The sequence below is a fragment of the Tauraco erythrolophus genome, chromosome Z, assembly GCF_009769465.1.
Source record: "Tauraco erythrolophus isolate bTauEry1 chromosome Z, bTauEry1.pri, whole genome shotgun sequence".
Taxonomy (NCBI): Eukaryota; Metazoa; Chordata; class Aves; order Musophagiformes; family Musophagidae; genus Tauraco; species Tauraco erythrolophus.
In genome coordinates, this window is record NC_141496.1 from 38,360,376 (window position 1) to 38,374,140 (window position 13,765).

The window sequence follows — 13,765 nt, forward strand, 5'->3', positions numbered from 1 at the left end:
TTTTTTTTTTTGTTTGTTTGTTTCAGACCTTCTGCAGCAATGAAGCAGACAATGTTTTTTCCATGAATCCTCACCAAGTGCTACGAACATGTGCCTATAAAGGTTAATACCATTAAAAGTACACATAACATAACAGAATGAAAAAAAAAAAGAAATTGTGTAGAGCAAAATCAATGGTGTAGTGCATCAGAATGCGCAAGTGGTTCTACTCACTGTATTTCCCTGTGGCCAAATACTTTTCTGTCATTTCTGTATGTGTCTGAGAAAACACATGTTCACTGATGCCCCTTGCTACAGCTTTCTGCAATGTTGCAGGATTTTGGTTTTTAGAAAAGCCACTGTGGTTTGACTTTCAGATCCATTTTACCTACTAAGTTTAGGCTGATGTCCTAGCATTTCACATAAACCTCCTGTTGTGGATGTTGTAGAAACAGGCACAGATAATAAAATTTTACTGGTTCTCGCATTTAGATATTCTAGTTGAAATTGTTACTTCTCAGTAAGTGTCGGCTCGTATCTGGCAAAATATATTGACAAAGCAGTATGTTTCAGAGGTGGGGGTTTTATTTCAGACAGCACATTGAAATCCAGGTGCCTCTGTGCTGGCTTGTTCTCCGAGTATTGTACTGTGCAGTAAGGTCTCACACAGCCCTGACTTGGTACTGACTTGGAATTATCAGTGGAGTTGTGTTGTAATTTACAGAAAAAAATGAGAATTCAAGAACTAGTCTAGAGACTGGATTGCACTGATCAGTAAGCAGAACCCAAACTGAAGGTCATATATCTGGCGTTCACGGGGAGGGCTATGGTTAGATAATTGCCATCTATAGAGTGTGTTATAGAGGTAAGTTTCAGTTACAGAGGTGGTGGCATATTGTCTTCACGCACAGGAGGCAAGCGGGCAGTGTGCTTTTCATAGTCCTGCATGGCCGCTGTAGCTGCCACAATGCATGTTCTACCTGAAATAGAGCAGCAACTGCAAGAGCGTAAGTGGACATGCGGCCCAGAAAATAGACCAGCCATGCAAATGCTATATTTTTCCAAAGGGAATGTTGCAAGAGACGAATCATAATAACAAACTGAAAAAAAAAAAAAAAAAGCAAGTGTAAAAGCATTTATTTGTTTTTAAAAACTGCTTGTGATTTTCCATGTGTGATTTTTTCATGTTTGTCTTTGTCCTTATCAGTATACTCTCTGATAGATTAGCTGTCTTTTTCAGTATATAATAGTTAATTGAGCAGCACCAGCATTTTTCCTCTTTTCTGAGAGCTGAAGTTTATGTCCCTGAAAGGCCATGGCAAAACATCCCTTTAACTTCAGTAGCATAGGAGCAAGTGCTCTGTCAGTCTGACTTAAAGACTGCGCTCCTTTAATTTCTATTCCATGTTATTGCCTATATTTGAATGTCAGAGAAACTTGTCTGTTTATACTTGTCTGTATTTATGATTTCTGCCTTCACATAAAACAAGCATGGATTCTCTCCGGAGCCTGCAAGCATCGAGTGATTCCATTTATAGATCTACTCAACAGTTCAGCTTTTTTTTAAGCAGCTCGAAAAGTATCCTCATTTTGGGAAGCTGATTTGCTAGTTACTAAGTTTTTTTCTGTAAGAAGAGACAAAAAACTGAGTTACAAAGCATAAACAGCATTTTTTTCCATTTTGAATTTGAAAATATTTTGCATGTAATAATTTTCCCTGCTTATTTAATTACAGCTAAGTTCGATAAGGTTTCTCGGTGATAAGTGACCTTAGGTTTACGCAGCATATCTCTGACTGTTGATGGACAAAAATTTACACATTGACAAACATCTTTGTATTTTTGCAGCTGTTTAGGTATCCTTTGGATGTTTGTATAGGTGCTTTTACAGGAGCTAGGGAAAGGAAAAAAGTCTGATAAGAATGAACAGACAGGAAAATGTGATTAAACTGGTAATACCTACAGAACTTCCTCTGAGACCCGTGATGTAACCCATGCAAGATAATCTCAGCTGTTGTGTGGAGAACTGTCTTTCATTTCAAGCTCAGGCAATTTTTCATGCTGTTTACCCGGATGCTTTTAAACAAACAGCTTAGTCACACTGTTAAGGAATATATCGTTCTTGATATTTTCAATAAAATAATGTCTCAGTGTGTGGTTGTTAGTTGCAATGACTTAATTTAAGCCTCCTACTTGTACCTTGTATTTAAATAGAGGACGTTTCTGTAGGACATAGCTAACAGGTGTTTCTTATATGAATAACCTGTAAAAATCAACTAAAGACTATAATGCATATATTACTCAGCAGGCTTATATTCTGCATTGATAGCAGAAGTTGATATCCTTGCTTAATAGAAAAATTCAAATGCAAAATTTAAGTGGAGTATTTCTAGATATAGCTGTAATATATGTAACAAATAGCTATATATTGCTCTTTTCAAAGAATATTTGCATAGTGGAGCTCATAAAATAATAAGAATGTAAATTATTTAATTTTTAATTTTAAAATTTCACTGAAGTTTCCAGTTACCAGAAAATACTAATCAACTGTTTTGACCTATATTTTTATATCAGCATCTTCATGAACGATGTCATTGAAAACTGAACAATGGGGAAAGGGGACACTGTGTCATGTAACAGATGTGAGTTTAGCCAAGACGTAGCTAGATCTAATTTCATGGACATGTGATCTGCATAAAGCCAGTAGTTTTTTAAGACGTCTGTTCATATGGTGCCAACAAAATTTGTGTATACACTTACTGGCTGTACAAAACCCAGTATTTGCATGTGAGGCATATAAAATAAATTTGCAAAATTGTTAACTGTGTCTGAGGTCATATTTACACATCTGAAGTATCCATTCTGTGTATGAAGATTCCTGTTTCCTTATGGGTATGTATATACTCCCATGAAACAAGTTCCTTCAAGTATCACACTGGGATAGTTTAGGTGTCCTGTTCTTCTGCTTACAGATGTAAGTTCTATATGTTCTCTGTCCTAGGATGAATTTTTCAGTTAAGAAATGCTTCTAAATTAGAAGAAACAAAATGTTAAAATCCAATATGCTAAAACAATTTATTGGCTATTTTTTTTACAGGATACATGGACTTAATTAAGACATAATGTATTAATCTGACTGCAAAAATTAATAGGTGAAGTGCTGCGGTTTAAGTTACATAATTGCCCAGACTCCAAAACTTCTTGAACTTGTAACTTGTCAACCTGAATGTGTAGTTTTCAAGTAGTCCACTTACTACTCTTTCCATCACTAGTCTATTTGTTGCTTTTGATAGTATTTACTTGAATGAAAGCAATTTGTTTAAGCTAGTTGTATTTCTGTTGTTGAGTTTGAAGTCAGTTCCTCAGTAAGAAAATAAAAAATGGAAACGTAAGTAGTCCATAGATACAACATGTAGCATAAGTCATTCCAAAGTAGCCTAAACGTAATCACACAATGATTACTCTACTGTGTTTTCAGTAATTGTGGATCAAATGCTAAGAAGTATTAAACAAGAAATTGCTAGCTGTCATCTCACTATTCTGTTTGATTTCAGATCAGAGATACCTGAGGATCCAGTGGTAACAGCGATATCACCACTGAACCTAATTACTTTAAAAGGGATAGAAATCTGATATATGTGCTTCAGCATGATGTTCTTGATGATTAGGAGGATGGGAGATTCAAACGTTGCATCTGATGTATGGCATCTGCTCCATGAGGACAATTACTGTAGGAGCAGTTAGTTATAAATAATATTAGTTACACTTGACATTTAAACGTTAGCTTCTGCGCACTGTTCATATTCTATCTAAGATTTTCGAAGATGTGCTAGTATCTAGTTAGTTCATCTGCTGCTTTTGCAGCTCCTTTGAACATCTTTGCAACCTTGATTGGTACAGCACAATTTGCAAGGATATCCATTTCCTCATAATCAGCGATTACACATTGATTTTTCTATTTGTATGTGTATTGAACGGTGAGAAGTGTAACTGTTTAGAGAAGTATGTCAACCACAGACTATATAATAAGAATACGTAAAGCTTTGGCTTTATTCTGAAAATTTTACCATGTGAACAGCAGCGTATGCATAGAATTTATGACAGGAACAGGGTCTACCACAGCAAATAGAAAATTAGGGAAGGCTAAATACTAGTGTTCGTGTGGTGTAGCCCAGCCAGCAACTAAACACCACCCAGCCACTCGCTCACCCTCCCCCACCTCCGAGGAATGGGGAAGAGAATTACAGAGTGTCATGGTTTGATGTGGAGGGGGTAGGGGTTCTGGTGGCAGGAGAGGGGCTTTGCTCCCTGTGACTTCCCTGGTTTTGGAACCGGGTTAGACTTGGTTCTGGCCACCAGATCAGACTCCCATCCCCCTCAGGGTTGAGCCGATAGGGCGCCTCTGCGAATATCCCTATTTAAATCAGGACAAAGGAAGCAGAAAAGGTGCTTTGCCCAGGAGCAAGGAGAGAAGGGAGGAGAGCACTACCCCTGCTCCCTGGCTCCCGGCCGGACGGCTGCCCGTGTCGGCCGGCGCTGCCCACAGAGAATGGCGGCAGCAGAGCCGGCTGGGGAACTCAGGGGCACCCCACTCCCGGAGTGCCCACTGGGCTGAGTTCACCCGGAGAGGACTGAGATCTGAGAGAAACAGCCACATCGGCACTAGGTCAGTGAGGATGGAGCAGGAGGAGGTGTGCCGGAGCTGAGTTTTCGCTGCAGCTGGTGGTGAGATGGCAGGCGGCCCCCCTGCAACCAGGACGGCCTCGGTGGAGTAGAGACGCACTCGCAGCCCACGGAGAGGAGATGCCTGAGCCTGAGGATGGTCGTGTTGGGATGCACGACAAGGCAGAGAGGCATCTGGAGTCTGCGTGACGACCCACGCTGGAGCGAGTGGCTACAACTCCCTAAGAATCCGAGACTGTGGTAAAGCCCACACTGGGGCAAATCCGATGGGGAAGGATTGCTTCCTGTGGGCTGGACTCACGCTGGAGAAGTTTGTGGGTTTTTCCTCGTGAACAGGGGATCCACTGGAGCAGGGGAAAAGAGTGTAAGGACTCCTCCTCCTTTAAGAAAGAAGCAGCAGTAACAGCACGGAATGAACTGACCTGCACTCCCCCAGTCCCTGCTCCCTGTGCCACTGGGGGGGGGAATGGGGGGTAGGAAGGTGTCGGTTTTAAGATCTGGCTTTGTTTCTTTTTATCCTCTCACGTAACCGGTTTTGTTTCCCTTTGTCCTTTTAAGTAACTGTCAATAAATTGTTTTGCTTTTAAGAAAGCCCTGTCTGTTTTGCCCAGGACCATGGTTGGTGGGTGCTCCCTCTGTTCTTGTCTCACCCCTCAGTCCCTTTATTATATTTTTCTCCTCTCCACTTTACTGGAGAAGGAGCGACTGTGTGAGTTTTAGTTGCTGGATCAGCATAAAACCACGACACAGAGGAAAAAGGGAAGGAGACTTGTGGGTTGAGACAACAGCAATTTAATAATAAGAATATAAAATTAAAGGTAATAATGATAATAATATTATATTTAAAATAAATATATTAAAAATTATATATGCAAACAAGTGATGCGCAGTGTAATTGCTCACCACCTAGTGATCAACGCCTGTCCCATCCTGGCAAATGATCCTGAAAAAGATAAATCCCAACACTGTAATCCTGAATGAGCAAGAGGCCTGAAAAGAGAAAGAGAGAGAACACTCCATGAGAGACTGAGAGTCCAAGACAGCCCTCGGAAGAGCAAGAGCCCTCAAAAGAGAAAAAGAATTTCTTCCTGGTCAGCCCTCATCTATGTGCTGGGTGTGACATTGCATGATGTGGAATACTCCTTTGACAAATTTGACTCTCTGTCCTGGGTTTAAGTTCAAATCAAAAGGGGAGTTGTGGGCCCTTTGTCCTAGCATTGCTCCCCTCCAGCCTGTTGTGCTCCTGCGCACTGGCAAGAACACAGCAGCTAAAAGTCCTTGCTATGCTATGCTATGCTATTCCACTCTATTTCTTATTTCTATTTCTATTTCTATTTCTATTTCTATTTCTATTTCTATTTCTATTTCTATTTCTATTTCTATGTTTTCTCTTCTCTTCTCTTCTCTTCTCTTCTCTTCTCTTCTCTTCTCTTCTCTTCTATTCTAATTCTAGTTCTATTCTATTCTAACTAATGAGGAATTGCAGTGTACATGGTTAGAAGGAGTTTATGAAACAAGGAGCTGCCTTGATATACACAAGGAATAAGCACGTCCAGTCCCTGCACCAGGAGAGCATAGAGGTGATGTGATGGAATATTCCAATGTTAGTAACATTAATGAAGAAAATAATAATAGTACTTCCAAAAGAAGAGAAAACAGATGATCTATATATAGTCCAGTTGTTTTTCTGAGAGGCTTTGCTTTCTGAGAAAAGCACCTTGTGACTGGAAGAGGGCTGTGAGCTGAAGGTGCCTCTGCATGTGGTGGTTAGTGAAGCGTCAGTAAAGCGTGGAGTGGACACTCATTGTCTCTCCGATATGGAATGCTAAGGATGGAAGGTTTTCCTCCGGAGCTTCTGAGACAAGCTCCAGCCTATTTTCAGATGAGCTGCAGTAAATCAGAAGCTCTTTTCTCTCTAGGGAACAAAAGGTTCTGGCTCCTGCTAAATTCGTGCAAGATGATGGTCAGCAATTCCAGGAGGAATAAAGTCAGATTGGCAGATTTCGGACACGGATAACGTTACCTTTATAATGGAACTAGAACTGGTAGTGGGAGTGTGTCTTCCCTTGTGCATATCTGTGTTTGATTTTGACCCTACAACTCCATCATTTAAAATCTGTTTTTCCATGTAGGAAGAAATCTCTCTTCTGCAACAGATTAGCTCATGTTATGTCTGCAGAAGAAACCAAAGTGTCCCTTCTCGCTGACAAAGAATGCTTCTTAACATTTGTCCTTCTGAGGTTTTGTTTATGAGTAGGGGAATCATGGATTGACAGTTCACCTCCTACGGTTACCTCCTACCCTTTATTGTCTTGCCTTTACATGTCTGGCAATTCCATGCCTCAAGTTAAAGCAGATGCTAATTGAAAAAGTTATGGGCTTGTGAATGTGAGAGATTTACAGCACTGCACACTATACTGTTCCAGTCTGCGCTCACATTTCTGTAACTCGAACTTCCTCTGGAGAATTTATTCTTGTGGGAATGAAAAGTAATTTGCATTGACATAAATTTGTTTAGTTGCATCCATGCCAAACTTTCTAGCAATTCTGCATTTGCCTACCTGCTCTGCTTTCACACCCTTTCAACTACTTCACTGTCCTAACCAGCCAATCCACCTATTGGTATCAACTCGCAGGGAGCAGAGTACCTGAACAACATGAATGCCTGACATGACCTCCTTGTCTGAATGCTCGGGTTTGGCCATATTTTACCTTTTTCTATCCCACAGTTTTGATATCAGCATAGCTAAAAAAATACAATATTTTAGTTAGACTGTTGCCATACCTCTTCATCTAAGCTAAGATTGTGGATCGTATCAGAGTCTATGAAGGAATTAAAGCAAATCCTACCTATCAGATACGGAAAATATGGCATATTTGAGAGTAGTACCGTGACAACAGAGAAGCAAGGTCTCGGATGAATTGCTACATGATGCCATAGAGAAAGTAGGGTGCTGTCAAAAAAAGTTAAAACAACCAAGAAATTCTATAAGCAGCAGTTTCTTACAAATCTGTGCTGTACATTTCTATGCATCTGTACCTCTTGCATCTTCCCACATCATCACCATGTCTTCTTCTCTAAATGCTGTCTGAAGAGGGGAAAGCATAAGATGTAGCTGCTTCTGAATCACTTCCAGACTATTTGATTGAAAGTCACGTGCAGACATGAGCCTTTTCTCTCATGAGGGAGGGAGAAGATGGGTCTTTTAGGAGTCTTTTCGCCTTACCTTAATTTTCCTAAAACTTGTGGAGGAGTAATTTCTTCTGAGTCCCGGTAAAGACTGGGTCAGCATTGGGCCATTGGGTTCAAAGACTATTGGAGGAGGCAGGCATTTTGAGACACACATACAGCATGGTCACATATTCTTAGAAAGCAAGGCTAAAAAAGATTGCCTTAGATATTATGTTTATCAAATGCTATAGATACTATTATTTGCTTCTGTAGTACATGCATATTTTTAATCATGAAAGGAATTACTTCAGTTAATTGCTGTAACTTATCCAGAAAATCTTATGAGCCAGTAAAATCTTAGTAAGTTACTTTTTATTAACATCAAATTTAGGCTATTTTAATCAACAGAGGTTCCAGACTGTGTTTCTCCAGCTTTCTAAAAAAAAAATTCAGCAATATGAAAACTTCCTATCTATGTCGTGTCACATGGAGTATTTTACAAGTTACCAACTGCTTAAGCTCCTAAATTGTTGAAACTCTTTGAAAAGCAGAAATCATGGTAACACAAACTTTAAGCCAGCCACAAGGTGCAAGAAATCATATTTTAGTTGCATAAAATGCCATATTAGAGCTGTAGGAACTGCCTACTCAATCTCCCTTTCCTAAATATGTGAGTATGCCTTCCAGCAACCCAGGATATCAGCATTCTGTTGGGTTATAGCAATTTGTATGAAGGGCCAAGATAGACCCACACTTGGAAGGAGGATTGCTCAGCCCTGTCATGAAACCCATGAGCACTTTGGTCAGTGCCAACAGAGGGTGAAGAAGGGAGATAGGAAGCATTGTCCTCTTAATTTTGCCTTTGTATTTTTGCTTGTATTTTTTGTCATGTCTCCCTTAGCCTTCATGGAGAGATACTTGTTTCTTTTACTCTTTTATTGCCGGGGATTAGCAAAATATTTTTCAACATGGAGAACACTGTAGAACAACAAATTAAACCAGCTTCAAAAGAAAAAAAACACTCTACGTCATGTTCTAATTATTTTTTTTATTCAAAGATAGCCCTCATGACCTGTGCCACCTTTGTGTTTTCCTTATTTGAAATGAAGAACAACACATCTGTAATCATATGTGTCCTATATTATGGACAGGCTGTACCCTGCTAATGGCAATCTCTCTGAGATAAGTGCTTCCACAGCATCTTTTTAAAGTGTATAGAAAGAGAGAGAGAGAGAGAGAGAGAGAGATGTACCTCCAATATTTAAGAAAAACCCAACCTACCAAAAAAAACCCCAACAACCCAGAAGAGGTTCTGGGAAGACAGAAGTTGTACGAATCTCCTAAATCTTAACTGCTATGGAAATGCAATATTGCAGACTAACACCTTAGTGTCCATATCTTGAAAAGGACTGATGTCAAATGCGTCTTGATGTCTTATTTTGTTGTAAAAAGGCAGCAGCCTGAGAGAAAAGGCTAACAGAAATACTGATATCTTATAAGAATGTGGAAAGTTTTTTCAGCAATTCGGTATGTTCCTGAAGAGAAGGAATAGAGTAAAAGGAGAAAGAAATGAACAGAAAAACAGTGAAGGCAAGCATCTCAAGTAGCCACAGTGCTGGCAGGAATGTCATTTACAATGACAAAATGGAGCCTTGTAGCCAAGGAAATCAGCCACAGAGGCAGTTAACGGAGACATTGAGCAGGTGTCAACCAACACTGAGGGGACAAACAGGATCTTTTACAGATCCTTGGCAGAATGACAATGATGGCAATAAATTGTAGTTACAATTAAGGCTTTATTTTCCTGAACAGAATATTGTGATTAGTGTAGCACAGAATTTATGGTTAGAATGGCACAGGATTTCTACAAGCAGAATCAATGCAGCACAATTTATAACTAGTGTAATATAGAATTTATATTACAACTTAACTTATGATTTCCAATCGCCTGGACCTCTGCTGATTGGGTTGGATCTTAATACGTGGTTTGCTGTGTCAAGGTAACAATCACAATCCAGATTCAAAAATCACATAACAGCAGATGAGTGACTCCCTCAGTCCCGGGAGGCAGCAGAGGATGATGGGGGCATCCCCATCAGACATGCTAACTCTACAGAAAAACTTCATCAGAAATAAATGCCATACACACCCATCACAGTGTAACTCTGTGAAAACATATGAAACAGCATCCTTATTTTTCAAAGCAGCTACACAGACGTACCCCTGGCACGCCAAGAGAGAACTGCCATGTAAAGCATCTTCTCAGCTCTGCAAAATTGTCTCCTTTGCTTTTCAGGTGTGGAGCGGGACTGAGCATATGCTTGTAATGCGGGGCAGGTACTGCGTGCTGCCTCCAGACTCCTGCTGACCCTTACTGTTTACCCATCAGTTTCCCAAGAGCATACCCCTCTATCATCCAGCATCCCCTTTTGTGACAGTTAATTCTTTTTTAATCTGATAAAAGGTTTTATCAGCCACACTGCTAGAGGACAGGCAAAGTCTTCTGGAATGCCAAAAGCATAATTTTCTCTAACGAGCCAGTCTTTTGACGTGACAATGAACAGGTGAGAATGCCTGGAATTATCAGATTACAGGGTTTTTAAGATAAACTGCCATAATGCTAACAGGACTTCCAAAAGCAATCAGACTTCAGAACACACTGAAGAAATGCACCTTAGGATACATCATTTCCTATATAAACTCCTAAAGTAACTTCTAGTATATATGAACTATATATAAATACACGCTAGTGTATATGAGGGTTTGGAGAGATTATATATAGAGTGTGCGTTCTGTTAATTGCATGAACGCGACTGGAGGACTGTATATTTGCAAATTTTTGCTGACAAGTAGAAGCTGTTAAAAGCTTTGCAACAGGAAACTGCCTCTGTCGTGGCTGCGCACAACTCTACTGCGACAGTCACAAAAATAGATCTGTCCACGTCAAACAGGTTCATACCTGTCGGGTACCCACAGTGATCAGGGACTGAGTGCTAATAGTTTTGAATCAAGAAATGATTCACATTGGCTTCTTGTCTTATGTGGGCTAAAATTTATGCAGGTCTTCAGGAAGATGCTTTTTATAATGATTTTAGAATTTGACATGCCGTTATAGAATAAATAAGCTGCTGTCTAGATTGTGCTACCTATTCCCATGCGTGTAGTAGAAGCAATTGTTATGAAATATCCACTCATGACACTTATGTGTATTTCAGGGGAAAACCCTGCACGTGGAAGCCAAGGCTTTTTGCAGCTGTTTGCCTGGACTGGGCCAGCTAGGATGAAATGCTGACGTTAATTTTCTGATTTTTAAATAATCCTCTAAGTATAGTAAGACCATCAGTTGAAGAAAGAATGGAGAGAAAAAGAAAAAGGGGGAAAAAAGGCTGACATTTTTACTGCATAGAAATACTACAGAAGTTTTGCTTCCATTAACAGTGTAATTGACTATAATGACATATCTAATATATATCTGTAATATCTTTGCAATGGTCAGTTTGAAAAATAGGCAATTAGAGTAATTTCACTGAGGCTGTAGTGCAGTTGGATAGAGTATTAAAATTTCTTTGCCCTGGATTATCTGGTATATTGCTGACTATGTAGGCAGAATTCACAGAATTGCTTAAAAATCAGTGCAATGCTTCAGGTTCATGCACGATGCATTCAATGAAGTTTTTTCAGTGTGCAAGGGAACTGATTCATTTAATGCATAGACCACCAGCCTCAACTGTTTCTCCAAGTTCTCAGAAGTACAGAAAACATATACAAAACCCAATCTTCAGTTATCTTCTTGAATCACATGTAATCCCACATAACTCCTACCGTAATAGCAGAGGAGAAGCAACCACTGTTAAAGGACTATAATGCAATGCTTAGACTTAGAATAATTTGGTTCCTCTGATTTAGAATTTAGTGTATAAATTCCTTAATGATCAAACGACAATTGTTATAATACTCTAATAATCTTTCTCAGAAGCTAATATACAGCAAACTAGAATATGTGACTTTTAAGCATGAACTAATGGAAAATAATATGAGCATAATAGTGACTTTTAAAAACTACCTGGACTTTTCAAGTCTTATCTTTCAATGCTGTTTACTTTTTAACTGAATAACCAATATTTTATATACACATACGCAAACCAGTAAAAAGTATGTAATGTTGCCTTACCCGTTTCTATCAGTTTTAATTGTCAATGGCATTTTGTATGTATGCCATTCAGTGTCAAAGATAAAAGATAAAATTCATGGCAACATGTATAATATAATCCCATTATCATATGGGATAGTGCCAAATCAGCTATGAGAAAACAGCTCACTCTAATCACATATTGATGTGAGATTAAAGCATAGATGTTTCAATTTAAACAAGTTTCTAGACTGTCTCGGCATTTTAAGATGTATTTTTTTTGACCTATTTTAAGCAATTTTTGTAGGAATCTTTTTCCAGAACTGTGTGTTTCACTCCACTCATAGAAACTGAAGGTGAAAGTGACTGTCTAAGAGATACAGGTGGGATGTATTGTTACTGAACACCTATTTAGATAAGAAAAGGAACAAAGTCTGCTAACAGTGTTCCAGTACAGAGCCATTCAGTTAAAAAGAGTCGTTTCTGTGGGACATCAGAGTGAAGCAAAATGGTCAATACTGAACCATTTTAAAAGCTTCTGGGAGCACTTTCACGGCTTTATGCTCTGTAAAGCAGGATGGATACTGACTCATCCTGGATTTGGCTGCTCAATATTCTGTTGCTTTTGGAAATAAATGTTTGTAGTAATTTGAAATAGTTTGGTGCTCTTTTGATTTTCATATTGCATAGCAAATACAGTATGTTGTCAGAACAAAAAGGTTCAATCTGTCCCAAGCTTGTTCTCCTTGAATTTTCTTTCTCAGAGAACTTGAAAAAGATGGGTTTTCGTTCTGACTCTACAGTGATGCAAAATGTCAAAACCTCTATGTATTTTAGGAAACATTTCCAACCTTTGCAGATTTCCACTTAATATAGATAAAAATAGTGTTATAGCCCCACCTTTACACAAGCTGGTTTCAAAACAATGTGTTCAAATGAGGTCTGATCCACTACATGCTTTTCTGTCTGTTTTAGTGAAAACCACGTATAATTTGGCTCATAGTTACAGAGAATGGGTGTTACACAGTTGCATATGCCCTCTGAATGTATAATTATGCAGTTCTTTTTTTTTGAAAATGAAGATCAGTGTGTCTCTGGTTCAAACAATACAAACTGCTTGGTAATATGCCATGAATATTTCTTCACTCATGTCAAATTGACTGACATTTACATAGAAACAAAAGAAGGTTGTGACAGCAGGCATTGAAACAACCCAAAATACTGTCTGAAGGAAAAAGTGTACAAATGCTCCATCTGAAATACCATATCACAGTCTTTCCTTCAAAAAACTGAATTCTTTGAGTGCAAACACCTACTGGATAGAAGTATAGCTGAACTACACAAAAACAGCAAAACAACTTATGTGAAAACACTCAAATCCTATGCAGTGAAACATGATGCTAAAGTCAATCCAAATGTGCATCTAAGGGCAGATTAGGTTCCCTGAAATCAATATGTCACTTTGATTATTGAATAACAATGATTTTAGATGTATTGGAAAAGGAAAGGAACCCAAGTGTCCTGGAGTTTTTGAGAAACATCTTTGAAGACTATTCAGAGCCTTTTGAATCTTACAATCCAGTTCAGAATAAAAGAATTAAGCATCCATTAATCAGTTTTTTTTATAATGATGCCAGCAGTTCTAACAGTAGACTGTAAAAATAAAGTATTCGATATTTTGGGATTCCAGATTAGCTGAGAGAAATTTGGAAGGAATAAACAATGAGGACATTTTGTGCACAGGGGATGAGAAAATACGTAAAAAGGAGATGGAAAGAGAAGGCTGGATAAACTGCTTAAATC